The sequence below is a fragment of the Helianthus annuus genome, chromosome 14, assembly GCF_002127325.2.
Source record: "Helianthus annuus cultivar XRQ/B chromosome 14, HanXRQr2.0-SUNRISE, whole genome shotgun sequence".
In the NCBI taxonomy this organism is placed as follows: domain Eukaryota; kingdom Viridiplantae; phylum Streptophyta; class Magnoliopsida; order Asterales; family Asteraceae; genus Helianthus; species Helianthus annuus.
The window spans coordinates 143664785-143683865 of NC_035446.2; positions in this window are offsets into that span (position 1 = coordinate 143664785).

Consider the following 19081-nt stretch of genomic DNA (forward strand, 5'->3'; position numbering starts at 1 on the left):
ACGTAGCCGTTGGTTTTTGTACTACGGTTTTACGCAAACGTGGTGTGTCTATAAATCTTTAACCCGGCACGACCCGGGCTACTGAACGCATAAAAGAACATGTAAAACGTTCACAAGATCATTATGAATTTTCCCAAGTTATAAAAGAGTTTGTGCCTTGTGCATTCAAATCAATTTTAATAAACATTTTCAAATGTGTCAGTTGAATGTATTTACCAGTGTAAACTGACGTATTTTCCCCAAAAAGATTAAGTGCAGGTACCTAAACGTAAATTGGCTGGTATTAGCTCCCTAGCGTCGGGATAAGCCTCGCAAGCTTGATTGCAGTATCTGATGGAACAATACTTTATATTTATTTACGATCCACTGTGGATATATCCAACCCCTGTAATACATTTTGATATTATAATCAGAGGTTGAAATTTAAATATTTATCTTATGCTTCCGCTGTGCATGATATAATTGCGTGGTTTGACTATATTGTTGCCAACATCGTCACGGTAATCCCCCACCGGGCCCACCGGTGAGACACGTGGAAATCGGGGTGTGACAGGTTGGTATCAGAGCCAACATTGAGTGAATTAAACACTATCCTAATGTGTTTAATCTCAATAACACAATTGCACATACTTGAGTCTAGACAATAACTTAGGACAAATTCGGATTATTACTCCTTTTTGTCTTTATTTTCGATTTGATTTTTAATAAGTTTTGGAGCAGGAAAATGCCACCTGTTATATTCCGAGGAAGAGGAAGGGGACGTAGAGGCCGAGGAGAAATCGTGACACATCACGATCAAGAAGCTGGACCATCTGGTACAAGACATCCTTCGATGACAAGGAGCGAAGAGCCACAACGACGAAGAGATCTTTACGAACCCGCGAGGCATTCCACTTCGCACAGCTCGACGCCATCCTACCGGCACTCCTTTGGGCCAGACTCAGAAAATGATCCCAACAACCCACAACCTTCCTTCATACCTCTACAACGTTCGGTTTCGCACCGGAATTATGACGACCCTACTCCCTACTACATAGGTCAGTTCAATCCGGCTGACTACATACAGGAACCTTCAGGTTTTGTTCCACTAGGGCCACAAGACCATTTTTCTGAAGATCCCATGGAGGAGGATGAGGATCCAACTGAACCAGCTCGTGGTACGCCCACGCATCCGATAGAAGTTTCTGATGGGTCATCCTTCCATGGAACGCCCTACCAAGGACCTGACAGTTTCCAAGCGATGTTTGACCGACATGAATGGTACTATACGCCGTCTCGATAGACATCTCAACAACCGAGACATCCACAGGATCCCTCTGAGGATTCACGCTTTGAGGCAGTTACGCCACCACCTCCGCCACCGGCACAACCAGTAATACCTGATCCGCCAAGGCGTAGGAGGACAAATGCCCGTATGTCTACACGAGGAGGAGGGGGTATCCATTTCAGCACTCCTCGACATTCTAGTAGTAGCCACTATCCGCCGCTACAAGAAGAAGGACCTTCAAGTCCTATACAGGAGGCGAACTCCGCACCTACTGCACGAAATTCGCCACCATTCGGGTATGACCAACCCATACCTGCTTATACGGGTCCGACGGCTTACAACCCGTTTGAACCATCACAAGCACAATACAACTACGGCTATGAGCGCGACCCATATGTGGTGTCGGCTAGATATAATGCGCACTACCCTGATGGAGCACATGGAAACATGGGACCACCGGATTACTCAGCTCATGGGTATCCAATACCTCCCAGACCTCCCGTTCCGCATCAAGCGCCACAACCACGATTCTCTCCTCCTGAACAGGAAGAAATACTCCATCGACTAGATCGTGTGGAGAGAGAGTTCGAAGAAGAGAAAAAGAGCCACCGAGGATTTCTCAAAGGCTTGGCGAACCTACTAAAGGGCAAAAAGAAGAAACGTGACCACTAGCCCTTAATAGTTATACGAATGTAATTTCTACTTTGAAATAAGTCCCTGCGTGGACAACTTATCATATTTCAGTCCCTACGTGGACTTATCTTCAGTTCTTGCATGGACACCTATCTGGTATTAGTCCCTGCATGGACTTGTCACTTATTTTAAAACCTCTCTGGAGGTATGTATTATTTGAAAGACCCGTTTAGGGCAATATGTAATTGTATTTGAGATTTTGGAATGTATGTTATGAGTTTTGTTTTAATATATATAAAAATAAATCAAAACCATTCCTTTTATATTGATCTGCCTAATTAAAGAATCTTAAAAGGTGAAACCTAGCTTGGGGTCTATTAAGATCTAGTCAAGATGGTACGACCTAACTGAAAAGATTCTGATTCCCAGTTAACCTCTGTACGCATGTTAACATTCATGGCAGATGTGATTCGTTAAAAATCACGCACGTCATTCTTATACAATAATCCTTTAAGGATTTCAAAACCCAACTAAATGATATATAAATCGTGGGTTAAATCACCAATGAAGGTGATCAATATTATAAAGACATCCATTAGTGATGCAATGCCTAAGGGCCAGTATTATTAAAACATCCATTAGTGATGCAGTGCCTACGGGCCAGAATTATTAAAACATCCATTAGTGATGTAGTGCCTACGGGCCAGTATTATTAAAACATCCATTAGTGATGTAGTGCCTACGGGCCAGTATTATTAAAACATCCATTAGTGATGTAGTGCCTACGGGCCAATATTATTAAAACATCCATTAGTGATGTAGTGCCTACGGGCCAACCATATTAAGACATCCATTAGAGGTGTAGTGCCCATGGGCCATAATAATTGTCTTATAAAGACAAAAGGCAGTGGTAGTCTATGACTCTCTGTCAGAAAGAGATAAAAGAATTACGGTTCAACTCTCTATGCCTTTGATTCTCTGAAATCTCGGCTAACATTATAAAACATCATCATGATTAGGCTTTATGCCGCCAATACTATTTATATAGTTGAAATAGGATATATTCAAATCCTAATATTTAATGAAATAATAAGTTAACCAAATATGGTCTCTGTACCATGGTTGACAAATTGTCATAAAAGACAATCATATAATAATCTCCTAAATTAAAATTTTGTTATCTTCTGTAACAGATTCAAGTTACAATGGCGGATCCCAATGGAGAGAACAGCCACACAAACGAAGATGACTATGACAATGCGTCAGTACATTTGACAGGCGCACAACTGAAGGCTCTGATTGACAATGCTGTTCAGGCAGCTATTGATCGTCAACATACTGAGTCTCAAGGCAGAACTGTGTCAAAACCACCCTCTAAACCAAAGACACACTCCAAACCACCCTCTGAACCCAAGAAAGATGACGACAAGCACTCGTCTACTGAGCACAGCGTTCATCGCGATAGAGAATATACTGATGCGTCAAGTGCTAAGGGTTGCACCTACAAATACTTTGTATCATGTAAGCCCCGTGAATTTACAGGGGAGAAAGGTGCGGTTGACTGTATCACCTGGCTAGACGAGATGGACACGATAGTGGACATCAGCGGGTGCGCAGAGAGGGACGTGGTTAAGTTTGTGTCCCAGTCATTCAAGGGCGAGGCCCTGGCATGGTGGAGAGCTGTGGTGCAGGCTTCAGGTAAGTCTGCCTTGTACAAAATGTCATGGGGGGAGTTTATTACCCTCATAAAAGAAAACTACTGCCCTCAGCACGAGGTTGAGAAGATTGAGGCGGATTTTGTCTCACTAGTGATGACAAACCTGGATTGTCAAGCATATCTGACAAGTTTTAACACTATGTCACGCCTGGTGCCATATCTTGTGACACCAGAACCTAGGAGGATTGCCCGTTTCATTGGGGGCTTAGAGCCGGCGATTAAGGCCAGTGTAAAGGCTTATAGGCCGACGACCTTCAGGTCAGTTACTGACCTCTCCTTGTCTCTTACACTTGATGCTGTCCGTCTGAGGGCACAAAGGAGCAAGGAGGCTGAAAAGCGAAAACGTGAGGATGATACCTCACGAAAGTCTGGGAAAAAGCACCGTGGAAACGGTGAAGGCAAGAGAGGGTCGGAAGCAAAGAAGGAGGGGCAAGCTGATGGAAGACCTCACTGCAAGGTCTGCAAGAAACCTCACTCCGGGAAGTGTAGGTTTGCGTCTGGTTCACAGTCGCAACAAAAGACTCCATCCTGTGGGCTATGCAAGTCCAAGGATCATAAGACCGTGGAGTGCAAAAAGATAAAGGATGCAACCTGCTTTAATTGTAACGAAAAGGGGCACATAAAGAGTAATTGCCCGAAGTATGCCAAGAAGGCGGAAGAGACGAAGAAGTCGAATGCGAGAGTTTTTCGCTTGGATGCAAAGGAAGCGGTTAAGGACGACAATGTGCTTACAGGTACTTTTCTCGTAAATAATATATTTGCAAGAGTACTGTTCGATTCTGGCGCTGATAAATCCTTTGTAGACCAGAAATTTTGCCAACTACTAAATATGCCAATCAAAACCCTTGACGTGAAATACGAAGTAGAGTTAGCAGACGGCACGATAGAAACCGTCTCTACTGTTCTAGAAGGATGTGAAATATCCATTAGGAACCATTCTTTTCCTTTATCTCTACTTCCCTTCAAATTGGCGGGTTTTGATATCATGCTAGGCATGGACTGGTTATCCCATAACCAGGCCCAAATCATTTGCGGTAAAAGGCAAATAGTTTTAAAAACTCCGAGTGGTGAATCTCTTACCATTCGAGGTGATACGCATTACGGATTGCCCGAAGACGTATCTATGCTGAAAGCTTCAAGGTGTTTGAACAGAGGTTGTGTAATTTACATGGCTCAGGTGATAATAGAAGAACCAAAGCCGAAGATCGAGGATCTTCCTGTCATTTCTGAATACCCCGAGGTTTTTCCTGAAGAACTACCTGGTTTGCCACCAGATAGACAAGTGGAGTTCAGAATTGACATCATTCCTGGAGCAGCTCCGATAGCAAGAGCACCTTACAGACTAGCGCCAACGGAAATGAAAGAACTGAGGACCCAGTTGGATGAACTGCTGGCGAAAGGTTTTATCAGACCTAGTTCATCTCCCTGGGGAGCTCCTGTCCTATTTGTAAAGAAGAAGGACGGATCGATGCGGTTGTGCATCGACTATAGAGAGCTGAATAAAGTTACCATAAAGAATAGATATCCTTTACCAAGGATCGATGATCTATTCGATCAGCTGCAAGGAGCAAGCTACTTCTCCAAGATCGACTTAAGGTCGGGTTATCATCAACTAAGGGTCAGAGATGAAGATGTACACAAGACTGCATTTAGGACTCGCTATGGTCATTACGAGTTCCTAGTGATGCCTTTTGGGCTCACAAATGCACCGGCTGCGTTCATGGATCTCATGAATCGCGTTTGCAAGCCATACTTGGACAAATTCGTCATAGTCTTCATCGACGATATCCTTATCTATTCCAAGAACCAAGCTGACCACGAGAAGCACCTCCGTTGCATTCTCGAATTACTACAGCGTGAGAAACTCTACGCCAAATTCTCGAAATGTGAATTCTGGCTACGAGAGGTCCAGTTTTTAGGACACGTTGTGAGTGAGCGTGGTATCCAAGTGGATCCCGCTAAGGTAGAGGCAGTCATGAACTGGCAAGAGCCAAAGACGCCTACCGAAATTCGTAGTTTCCTGGGGTTAGCAGGATACTACCGGAGATTTATTGAAAATTTTTCAAGGATTGCTGCGCCCTTGACTTCCTTGACCAAGAAGAAAGAAAAGTACATTTGGGGCCCAAAGCAGCAAGAGTCCTTCGAAATACTGAAGCAAAAGCTAAGCAACGCACCTGTGTTGACCTTACCTGAGGGTACAGATGAATTCGTAGTTTACTGCGATGCATCACACACAGGCATGGGGTGTGTGCTTATGCAGAAGGGCAAGGTGATTGCCTATGCTTCAAGGCAATTAAAAGTGCATGAAAAGAATTACACCACCCATGATTTGGAGTTGGGTGCCGTTGTATTTGCACTGAAGTTGTGGAGGCATTACCTTTATGGCATTAAAATTTGTGATTTATTCTGATCACAAAAGCCTCCAGCACCTGTTCAACCAGAAGGAGTTGAACATGAGACAGCGCCGTTGGATGGAAACCCTGAATGATTATGACTGTGAAATCAGGTACCATCCCGGCAAGGCGAATGTGGTCGCCGATGCCTTGAGCAGGAAGGAAAGGGTAAAACCCATTCGAATCAATGCCAAGAGCATTGAGGTTAAAAATAATTTAATTGAAAGGATTTTGGCTGCACAGCGAGAGGCTGTGTTGGAAGCTAATTATCCTAATGAAAAGCTGGGAGTAACTGAAGAGCAGTTGACTCTTAGCAAGGATGGAATCCTTAGACTGAATGGACGTATATGGGTTCCGATTTATGGAGGATTACGAGATGTTGTTCTCCAGGAAGCCCATAGTTCCAAATACTCAGTCCATCCTGGTGCTGACAAGATGTACCAAGACTTAAAGGCAAATTATTGGTGGATAGGCTTGAAAAAGTCTGTAGCCACCCATGTAGCAAGGTGCTTGACTTGTGCTCAAGTCAAAGCCGAGCACCAAAAGCCATCTGGCTTGCTACAACAGCCTGAACTTCCCGAGTGGAAGTGGGAATGCGTAACTATGGACTTCATAACCAAGTTACCCAAAACCAGGAAAGGAAACGATACAATATGGGTCATAGTCGATAGGCTGACTAAATCAGCTCATTTTCTACCCATCAAGGAGACGTATAGCTCCGATATGTTAGCCCAACTTTATGTTGATAAGATTGTAGCCTTACACGGCATACCTGTGTCTATTATCTCCGACAGGGATACTAGATACACATCTCACTTCTGGAAAAGTTTCCAGCAATCTTTGGGCACGCGTTTAAACTTTAGTACGGCTTACCATCCACAGACGGACGGTCAAAGTGAGCGTACTATCCAAACGCTAGAAGACATGCTTCGCGCATGTGCGATCGATCTAGGTGGTAATTGGGATAAAAACCTACCCCTGATCGAATTCTCCTACAATAATAGCTACCACACCAGCATAAAGGCTGCGCCTTTTGAGGCATTATATGGTAGGAAATGCAGATCGCCTGTTTGTTGGGCGGAAGTAGGAGAGGTCCAATTATCGGGACCAGAGATTGTTTTCCAGACAACGGACAAGATTGTCCAGATCCGGGAACGTCTCAAGGCTGCCCGAGATAGGCAGAAAAGCTACGCTGATCCAAAGCGTAAGGATTTTCACTTCGAAGTGGGTGAAAAAGTATTACTTAAGGTGTCACCCTGGAAGGGGGTGATGCGTTTCGGCAAGAAAGGCAAGCTGAGTCCGAGATACATAGGGCCTTTTGAGGTCATTGAACGAGTCGGATCAGTTGCCTATAAACTAAACTTGCCTGAAGAGCTCAATGGAATTCACAATGTGTTCCACATCTGCAATCTCAAAAAGTGCTTCGCCGACGAGTCGTTGGTGATTCCACACACAGATGTGCATATAGATGAGAGCTTAAAGTTCATAGAAAAACCTTTGTCGATTGAAGATCGACAGGTGAAGAAGCTTCGCAGAAAGCACGTACCGATTGTAAAAGTCAAATGGGATGCTCGTAGAGGTCCTGAATATACGTGGGAAGTCGAAGCTACAATGAAAGAAAAATACCCCTATTTATTTGAGTAAATCTCGGGTCGAGATTTATTTTAAGGGGGTGAGGATGTAACACCTCGAATTTTTGTGTCCAATGATGTGTTAACACGTGTCATTTGTTTACACGTGGCATCTATAATAAATAAAGGACTAATTTTGACAAACCTTGAAAGTATATAAATTCGAGGGTTATAAATGTCAACAAGGGTAAATATACTGTATAGTATCCCTAAATAATGCTTAAACCTTCAAACGAATAAATTATAGATCGTACAAAAACAAAACGCGGAAGAAAGTGAGAGATTACAAACTACAGGGGTTAACTGTGTCAACATGTTTAATAATACCTCTGAGTGACCCTTTAACGTTCCAAAGACTTTGTAACGGTATTATACCCTCACTAAAATAATATATATGAATTTCGCGAAGTTTCGATATGAAACGAGAAAGTTACGATCGAATTCGTAGAAGAAGGGTTAAAAGCGTCAATAGTGAAAGTTAAGGCTTTCCAATATAATTAATAAATAAACCGGGGACTTAATAATGCGGGTAAATAACACGAGGCCCCTATCGGTAAATAACCGAGGGCCAAACCGCAAAGTTACCCCTTCAAACCCGAAAGGTCAGGTAAATCATTACGAAAGATTTCGTTATTAATGGCCAGATTCTGTAATCATAACAAAAGATTTAAAATTCTGAAATCTTAACCTCTCGCGACCCGCGTGAAGGTTATAGTTAAGTTGAGGCGGGCCGCGAGCCACCTCAAATACGCAACTGATATTTGATCTTTAGGCGACCCGCATTAAAATGCATGGGAACTCCCATGCGGGCCGCGTAAAGTGCCCAGATGCAGAAACTTTGTAGTTTCTTGCCTTTTGGAGCTTTTGAACGATCAAACACCAATTAATGGAGCATGGGCGCCCCCTACACGACCCATAACCCTTAGGGACACCTGCCCATCATCCATGACCAGTTGTAGGGCAATGTGGAATGATCTTGGAGCCTAAAATGCACTATAAATAGCCATGTTGTAGTTACAACATTCACACAACTCAAACACTTCCATCTGATCATTCCAAGAGCTCCTTAGCATTCTCCTCTGTTCTCTAATCAAGATTTAACTTCTGTAAGTCGTTCATACTCATCTTGGTCATACATTTCCATAGTTTTAGAGTACAAACTCAACCGTCGTAACTAACGGTTGTCATTTCAATAACTCGCAAATGATTCAGTCTTATGACGAATCAAAAATGGTTATGAGTTGGTATTTATGTGGGTATTAAACCTCTAAAATGGTTCCCCCGGATCACCACTCTAACTATGTCAATATCGAGTCAAACGTGCGGTTAAAAAGTCAACAGAAAGCTATTTTAGCGATTTATGCATAATCTGTAATGTATATGTTATGGAACCTGTTTTGACAATCATAAAACATGATAATAAGTATATAAACTTGTTTGCGCTCGTTTGAATCGATCATTTACTATATTGAACCGGTTCGGAGCCGAAAGTCGCATAAGTTTGACTTTTGCTTTGACTTCAGTTCTGACCCGTTTTAGTGAGGTATAAATATACCTTAGGACTCTCTTAGGACCAGGTCACATGTTGGTATACGCCTCTGTGGTCGGTTCATGAGTTATCCGAGTCTTTTACGTATTTCCGTCATTCGCCTAAAAGTTGACCGTAACGGCCTTTTAAAATTAAAACGAGTATTTCGGACACGTGAACGGACCAAAACCTTGCTTGTTAAATTATAAGCATGTCCTTAAAGTTTCACGTCAATCCGAGGCCTAGAATGAGAGTTATGCTAAAAGGCGCACTTTTAAGAAAGTTTTGTAATTAACGGCGCAATTAGCATAACGCCCATCTAACCCAAGTTTTCGTCACCAAAACTTTTACCCACTGTGGTAAAATAATATTTTGGGAATTTTAAAGATTTTTAATAATTTTTACCTTGCTCATAACCTGCGGTTATGGCTACGGTTCGGTAAATACCGAATATGCCCTTTTTGGCCAAAACGGGAGTTCTACAAGGTCTTTTGACCCGATTCCAGTTGCCACTGGTTTTAAATAATAAATAAAGTATTTTAAGCTTTATAAGCTATTCGGGAAACTCAGATTTCCTGTAGAACTCGAAAAGCCCTTTTAAAGTCTTTAAAATGACCGAAAAGCCCCTATGGGGCATAATATTAACTTAAACTCGTTACGGGCATTACGGAAGGTATCCTACTGATACCAAAATACTTTTAAGGCATATTGACTTAGGAAATAAGCGTAGGACACTTATGGTTAACCGTTTCGCCTATTTGCGCACACGGTTCGGCCCATGGAACTAGTTTTCGTGCAATAGCCGATATGGGTCAAATTATATTATTTGAACCCCAAAATCCAGAGTATGAACTATAAACCCATATAAAACAAGTCACTGAACTTGTTGGGTCCAAATCATACTCCATTCTCGGTTTTCGCCTTTTCGTGCGAATTAACCATATCTATATATCGGAATCAACCGGTTTAAGCTACGGCTAATACAAGGACCGTTAGGATTCTAAGAGGTTAATTAAAACCTTCGTTCCAGATTAGGAGCCCCAGTAAAAGCTATCGGTGACTTGATCTAAATTAAGGATTTATACTTGCAAAGGTAAATACTTTAACTTATTTCCCCTATATGGGCTTGGGTTACGGTATATTAATACCGCTTGATTGAGCATTATATAATTCCATCGCTTAGGTGGTTAATTGATTAAATATGATCGGCTCATTTAAACAGTTTTGTTGCTTATAAGCCTTTGGGGGGTTTAATGACCGTTGTCCCGGATATCCTTGGCATCATTTTACGAAATGGCCACGACCATCGACGTCCCGGTGTAGGCGTACACCCGGTATAAAGTGTCGACATTAAAATTAAAAGACGTAGCCGTTGGTTTTTGTACTACGGTTTTACGCAAACGTGGTGTGTCTATAAATCTTTAACCCGGCACGACCCGGGCTACTGAACGCATAAAAGAACATGTAAAACATTCACAAGATCATTATGAATTTTCCCAAGTTATAAAAGAGTTTGTGCCTTGTGCATTCAAATCAATTTTAATAAACATTTTCAAATGTGTCAGTTGAATGTATTTACCAGTGTAAACTGACGTATTTTCCCCAAAAAGATTAAGTGCAGGTACCTAAACGTAAATTGGCTGGTATTAGCTCCCTAGCGTCGGGATAAGCCTCGCAAGCTTGATTGCAGTATCTGATGGAACAATACTTTATATTTATTTACGATCCACTGTGGATATATCCAACCCCTGTAATACATTTTGATATTACAATCAGAGGTTGAAATTTAAATATTTATCTTATGCTTCCGCTGTGCATGATATAATTGCGTGGTTTGACTATATTGTTGCCAACATCGTCACGGTAATCCCCCACCGGGCCCACCGGTGAGACACGTGGAAATCGGGGTGTGACACTGTTGCTCCAATTCCCACAAACTTGCCATCTGTGGTGAATAAAGAACTTCCCTCTACCCCTCCACACATTTCTGTTGCTGATCAGCTGGAACCTACAAAGGTTGATGGTGTGGAGAAGACCGTTGAAGCTGAGGAGCCTGTTGAAGCTGACCCAAGTGTGATGGGTGATGCTGATAATCCCCCAACCCCTGAGGTTGTTGTTCAAGACCTGGGGGAAGGGGCAACTGAAAAAACTTCTACTCCTTCCCCTAAACCTTCGGACACTGCGCCGAAGCATGTTGAGAAGGTGACAGTTGAAGAGCAAGATTCGTCTGCTGGTGTTAGTAAACAATCTCCCATCCGCCCAGAGGAAACCTTGGGAGATTATTACTATCGGACCTATACGGAGAAGGATGCTGCTGAGCCTCATGCCCCCGTTTGGAATTTGAAGAAAGGTGATACTTTCGCGGATTGGCATGTGTGCCAAGATTAGTTGCAAGGGATACTTCCACCTGGGGAGGTCAAGTTTCAGGAAGATCGGTCTTATGAGCAGACCTACCAGTCTTATTTTGCTGAAACTGCTTCTCATGTCTCTACCACCCACCGTATTGTTCGTGAGTGGTACAACATGCATAAGGAACAGAAATCCTTTATGGCGGCTCAGAAGAAATTCGCCAAAGATGAGAGACGTCTGGCTCAGTTAATGGCTAAATTAGAAGCTGATCAAGCCAAGTTTGAAACTGAGCGTAAGACTGAGGAATGGTCCGTTGCTGGTTGGAGAAGAAAAGCGGAGGCTGAAGCTGCTCTCCTTTCCGAGGAGCGTAAAAATTGGAGAAAAATTTGCGAAAAGGATAATGCTGAGAAGGCAAACCTTCGTAATATCATTAATAACCTCAAGGCTGTAGTTGAAAATCTGAAGAACCAAGATGCGGAGGTAGAAAGATTGAAGAAAGAAAAAGCGGATATGGAAGCTGCGCTGGTGGAGGCGCGTTCTCATAGGGAACGAAGTGAGCAACGGGAGGTACAAGCTTTAACCACTCTTGCCGTTAGAGATAAAGAATTAGAGGAACTTACTGCTTTGGTTTCTGACCAGGAACAACTGAAGAAGGATCTGGAACTTGCGCATTCCGAAAATACTGAAACCTCCCGCCGTTTGACTGAGGTTGAAGAGAAACTGGAAAATTCAGAAACGCCGTGGGTCACAGCGGAAAGCGAGCTTGACCCTTTAAAGAATGATATGGCCTGGTTGAAGGATCGCGGGATTGCTTGTGTAAGTTCCTTTTCCCTTTTTTGTTGCGAAATCATATATGCGCTTCTTTTTTTTTATGCTTATTTTCGCTTGATTTCATAGGTTGCTGAATCTGTGTTAAACTTTGAAGAACTGGATAAAACTGTTGCTAATTTGATGGTTGCTGCACGGCGAGATGGGTACGCGCAAGGTTACGCGGAATGCTCCCAACATGTGAATAGCGCGCTGAAGGTTAACTGGGATGATAGCAAGTCTGCTACCTTTGGCGTAGATACTGCCGCTGCGCTTGCTTCCCTGAAGACAGAGTTTAATAATTTGCAACTTCCAGTTATGGAGTTGATAAATGTGGAGCTACAATCGGATGATCAAGTGGCGCAACTTAAAGAAATCTTTCCGGATGAGGGTGAACATTTAGAGTAGGATGTAATTGTTTTGAACAATTTGTTTTTTGTGGGATGTAGATCCTTGTTTTGCTGTTGCGCAAGAATTCGAAACACTGCTGTGTTTGAAGCTCTTTAGGGCGTATTTGTACGCTGAAGATAGTATGTTTCTATTTGTTTTGTTAAATGACTTTACAATATATTGCATGAGTACAATTGCTTTTACTTGAGTAAGGCGAATGAAGTTGGTATGAAGCTCATGTGTGAGTTTATGGTCGTTTGTGACGTGATCACTGACCGCGCATGGAGCTTGTTTTATACTACCATAATGCTTTTGCGCTTACTAAAAAGAAATTGCATGCACTTTGTAAACACAAAAATAATAGAAACTTTGTAATTTTATTCATGGATAAAGCTCAGAGGCGTTACAAAGTTTTTTTGATAATTAAATGGAACTTAACTTACTCCCTGATAGTTCCGCCGCATTTGATAAGTCACGTCCTTTCTGCGGAAAACCTATAGAGTCCTTTAAGTTTTGGCCCGTTTGCTTGAGCTTTCTTCTCCCCGGGTAATCTGCTTAATCTCCTTGCGCATATTCTGGAGTAAATGCGTAAGTTCTCCATTTTTGAGGGCTTTCTCTATTTCTGTGCGCAGAGATATGCAGTTATTCGTGGTGTGCCCGTTGTCTTTATGATATTCGCAGTATTGCGCCGGGTCTTGACCACGTTTACTCTTCATCGGAATCGGAGGTTTGAACTGGTAGTCCTCAATACTCAGAACCTCCGCCGGGGTCTTTGTTAGGGGAGTCCACTGCCTCTCCCTATTTTCGTGCTTGTTTTTCCTTTGTGCAGAGAGCTTGTTGATTGTTGTGCGGGCATCTTCAGAGGAACGACTTCCTGATGACTCGCGCCATGATTTTTTGAACCTTCTCTCACCGGTTGCACTTAAGTCTGCAGGCCTGTTGTGTGGTGGTGGTGGCCTGTTTGTAGTAAGGTTTTTCTCAGTCTGCGCATAAACCTTGGCCGCCGCCATTATCTTTTCCCAACTCTTGGGGAGGCCCTCTGTTCCAGATAATACCTTGACCATGTCGTCACATCTAACCGCGTACTTAAACTGAGCACGGATTAGTTGTTCGTTAACACCGCCAATCTCCAACACTTCTTTATTCTATCTGGTGATAAAATCCTCCAGATTCTCATCATCGCGGCGCCAGATGTTCATGACGTCGGATGTATCACGCATGGAACGCCTTTGTTGGCTGAAGTGTGTTAAAAACTTTTTACGCAGATCTTTCCATGACTCGATCTGTCCCGTCGGTAGGTTATCAAACCAGATTCGCGCTGGGCCGGTTAATGTTTGTACAAACAAATGACACCATAGCGGAAGAGTCCAACCGCCAACCAACCCTGCGCTGGTGAATACTCTTAGATGATCATCGAGGTCAGTTAACCCATTGAATTTCCCAACGTTAGATGGTAATTTTGCCCTCTCCAATGGAGCCAGAGCTATCTCCAGTATGAACTTCGAGTATTCTGCTGCTTCTTCAGGGCGGTAAACTAAGTCATAATTATGCTCTGCCTCAGGGTTATAAACCGCTCGAGGCCTGCATTTGTTATAGTTTGGCTGCAGTCTGTTGAATACGCTAGTGTTTGCACTCAAACGATATGTTTAATCGGATTCATCAGTGTGAGTGTCACGTTGGGAACCCAACCTATCATGAACCGATTGCCTTTGACGAGGGTGTGGTTCACCACGGTGTTGTCTCTGATAACTGCATGTATCATCATAAGTTGATTCTTCTCGCTGGGAAGCATGAACTCTAGATCCTGGCATTCGTGATTGGGTCACGGGAGCAGTTTGAGCACACAACTGTGTGTACACTGCGTTTAATGCCCCTTGTGATCGGACATACCATGATACCGGAGTTTCTCCTGGTGGTAAATTGACTGAGCGGGATTTGCTGGTAACAGTCCTGGAGTAACAAGATCATTTGCTCGATTGGATTGAACCTCATTATCGTCTGAGGCCTCTTCTACAATCCCTTCCACTGGTAAATTGTTTCCGACGTTTGGTCGAGGACCAGATTGCCGGTGAGATGACGAATTTTCTGCCATGTGCAAAAACAGAAAAATGGAATGAACTGAATCGAAACGAGGTAGAAACTAGAAAAACTGAGAAAACGGTGGGCGCCAATGAAGAAACACTAGATAAATGGTCGGAACCGAAATATCTAGGGGGTTTGAATCCGCATAAAAGGGTTAGCTCTCTCTCGGTTGATTCAGTTGCTACCGAACTTCTTCTCCGGTGATTCTGCAAAAAAAGAGCACCGTTAGCCTCGCCAAGGGGAGAAGAGGGTTCTCTCCTTGACCCGACTCCGGTGTGAGAATAAGTATTGGTAATGGAGAAGAGATAGTATTTGAGAAGTGACTGTGATCTGAGTTTATACCTGAACAGTTCTCGTATTTATAACCGGGAGTTTGGGAGGGAAAATCTGTTATTGAAAAGATGACGGAAGATGCTAACGCCGTAGCGGTTATATTTTCTTCCGTTAAATTCTTTGATCCCACGTCAAGTTGCCTTGATCCGATGTGAATGCACACGGATCGTGGTTTGATCTAAGGCTGGGGGATTGCCACGTGGAAAGTGATTAAGTGGAGATCATTCTCCAATTGCATGCTTTCGTTGTGGTTTCAGGGATGCCTGTGGTAATGACACGTGTCCAGACGGTTGTAACCGTCTGGGTGGTGTACGATCATATTCTTTCTAGAAGATTACTGCTGTAATCTAGTGTGACACCTTACTGTGTGGACACAGATGTGTAAATCCCAAGTTTGGGCAAAATAATAACCAAGTTTGGATATTTGGGTGGAAGTATTGATCTTTAGGATTTCAATCCTTTGCTAATGGAAGAAGGCGCAAGGATTTTATGCTTTCCTTTGGGCGCGCGACTATAAATTGTTGATTACTTTCTCCCTTTTGTAAGACCAATGCGCGGTCGCGCAAGGTTAAAAGGTTGAAAGGCCAGTTTGTGGTATGGTCTCAAATCCTTTTTATGAGGTTTTTGGGACCTTACCCCTTCAGTTTTTAAATAACCTTTTATGGTTTTATATTCACGAATGAGCCACTTGTTGATCAAGTGTAGCCGTTTGTGTAATTAATTAAAAGTTTGCGCAACAAAGGGTTAAAAGCGTCAACATGTTAATTCTTACCTCTGAGTGGCCTTTTAATAAACTGAGAGCTTCATGATATATGATTATACTCTCGGGAATGCCAATCGTTGTCCATCAAGGCTTTTGTGCCTTTAAGTGACGTTACGCGCAACTTTGTAAATATAAGGGACTAAAAGTGTCAATATGTTTAATTATATCTCTGAATGACCTTTTAGGGAATCCGAAGCATTGAGGTGTTTAATAATACTCCCAAGAATTCTTAATATGAATTAAGTAAGGCTTCAATGCTATTAATTAATGAAATGCGCAAGTTTGCGCATTAGAGGGACCTAAAGCGTCAACTTTTGAATCTACGCCTTTCGATGACCATTTAAGTGAACGGGAGCATAGTAATATTTAAACATATGCATGGGAATGCCTATTATGGGCCATGGAAGGCTTGGATGTCATTAAACGACATTCCACGCTACTTTGCGTAATTAAAGGACTAGTTGCGTCAAGCTGCAAAAGTATGTCGATCGTATAGAATCGGACCTTCCGGAATATTACCATAAGTTAAAAATACCTTATTTATTCTTTATATAGCTTAGATATAGGCTTAGGGGTGTTTCGTGCGCAAAAATAAACTTTTATGTCATGCAGGGACTAAAAGTGTCAAAAAGGGGCACAAGTTTGCATTTTCGCGCATATCTCGCATTCTGAATATCCTCGGACACCCAAAAATTTATGTAAGCACTAAAATATTTTATTTTAGTGTTTTGCTTGATAAAATTCTATTCGTCGCGTAATTTGGTTCATTTTTCGCGTCTGTCCATGTTTCGTCGTAATTAGCCGAACAACGGGACTGTACGACCAAACGAACCGACATCCGTCATATTTTTTAGCATGTTTCATGTTCCCTATGCTTAGGCATAATTGTATAGCCTTAAAAATGGTTTAACGGGCCTCAAATGTGTCGAGAATGACATTTATCAAGTGTAGGGGCCTAATATGTCAACATTTGAAAGTTCTGGTGATCTGGCATGGTCCTTACGGACCGTATACCATCCCTTACGGTCCGTGCCCAGTATCAGAAAATCAGAAACCAGCTTTGGTTTTGCCTCTTGTCTCACACATTTGATACCAGGGGCCTTTGATGGTTTAGAAACATGGTATTACACTTGTTATGATCTGGTTAAACCCCTCTAACACTTGTAATGATCCTATGCAATCCAAAAACCTATATAAAGGGCCTTTGATCATTCATTCTTTTCACACCATATTTGAGTTCTTGCTCTCTCTTCTCAAATCTGAGGATCCTGACCTTGGGGAACCTCCTTTTGAGTCATCTTCTGTCCTTGGACCTTTTGTAAGTGTCCTATCTTGGCTAGTTCATTTTATTTGGCTCTTAAAGCCGAAAAGTCAAATGTTTCGATAAAAGCTTTGACTTTTAAATGGTTGAGCCATGGTTCGTATCGAATGTGGCTACGCGACCGTAATTAGGTAGGTGTTAAACCCTTAAAAGGGCACCTCCTAATTACCACGTTTACTTAGTTTAATTGTCGGGTCAAATAAAGGTCAATCGGTTAGTTTAAATAAAATTCATAGCTAATAATATAGAAGCTATAAAATCAGTTTTGTCACTTCTATAACTTGGTAAATATTAGTTGAACATGTCTAAGCATGATTCAACCCGACAATTCTAAGTATAGGCTCTGTCCGGAACCGAAAGTCGCAAAAGTTGACTTTTGCTTTGACTTTCAGTTCTGACCCGATTTAGCTTAGTTTAGTTATGCCTTAGGATTCCATTAGGACCATATTATAAGTTAGTATAACCCTCCAAGGTTATACAACTTGGTTCCATAGAAATCCTAGTTCATGCATGTTTTCGTCAAATGTCTAAATGTTGACCGTTATGCCTTTTTGACCTTAAAACGATATTTTTGAAAATGTGAGAGGACAATAATCTTTATTACTGATTTATAAACTTGTACCTAAAATTTGACATCAGTTTGAGGTCTAGATTAAGAGTTATGCTCATTAGCGTAAATAGAAAGCTTTTTATTAATTAAAAAGCATAATTAGCGTATAGCCTATCTAAACCCAATTTTTGATATCACAATTTTTACCCACTGATGTAATATAATATTTTGGGATTTTTGGATATTTTTATTTATTTTTAGGCTGAGCATAACTTAGAGTTCTAAGCTTAGTTCGGTTAGTGTCGATTTTGCCCTTTTGGGCTATAAAATGAGTTTTACAAATCCTTTTGATGTCAAACCTTTTTCTACTGATCTAATATGATAAATAAATTGTTTTGAGCCTTCTGGAATAATAAAAATATCAGTTTTTCTTTGAAAACCCGGAAATGGCTCCAAATCGCCTTTTTAAGCATTTTTAACGCATAGTATGTATCAAAACTATTTTAAACATATAAGGGTTGATGCCTACTGACATATTCAGTAACTTTTTATATTTTAACAGTAAGGAAAAGTTTTAAGCTCAGGTTTTCAGTTTTGACCTTTTAAGCCTATGTGAAATTACCAAAATGCCCCTTCGGTGCATAGTATGGTTATAATTAATAAATTTCACATATATATGATACCCTCCTATTATAACGTATTAAATTAAGTATATTTACTGATTTAAATCAGACCTGTAACTCAGAATGATATTTAATCTCTCTTATAATCTTTAAAATGACCAAAATACCCCTACGGGGCATAAATTGGTTTTAAATTCGTTTTGGGCATAACGGAAGATATCCTACTGATATCACAACATATTTAAGGCATATTAACTTAGGAAACCTATTCATGATTCTTTTGGTTACCCGTTACGCACTTTTCGCGTTCGGATCGGCTTGTGTAACTAGTTTGCATAAATTAGCCGAAACGGGTCAAACCTTATCATTCTTATCTCAAAATCCAGAATGTGTTTAGTTTACCCTAATCACACAAGTATACAAGCTTGTCAGGTCTAAATCACATTCTAATCCGGTTCTCGCTTAATCATGCGTTTTGAACCGTATCCTCCTTTAAAACTAACCGGTCTAAGCATAGGCTTAATTAAGACCCGTTAGGAATCTAATAGGTTATTAAAAACCTTCGTTCCAGATTTAGGAGCCCAGTAAAAGCTATCTGTATTTGCTTGGTGGTATACGGCTGGGATAAATTGTATAAATTTGCTCAGGTAAATACTTTTAACTTATTTTCCCTTATACGGGCTTGGGGTACGGT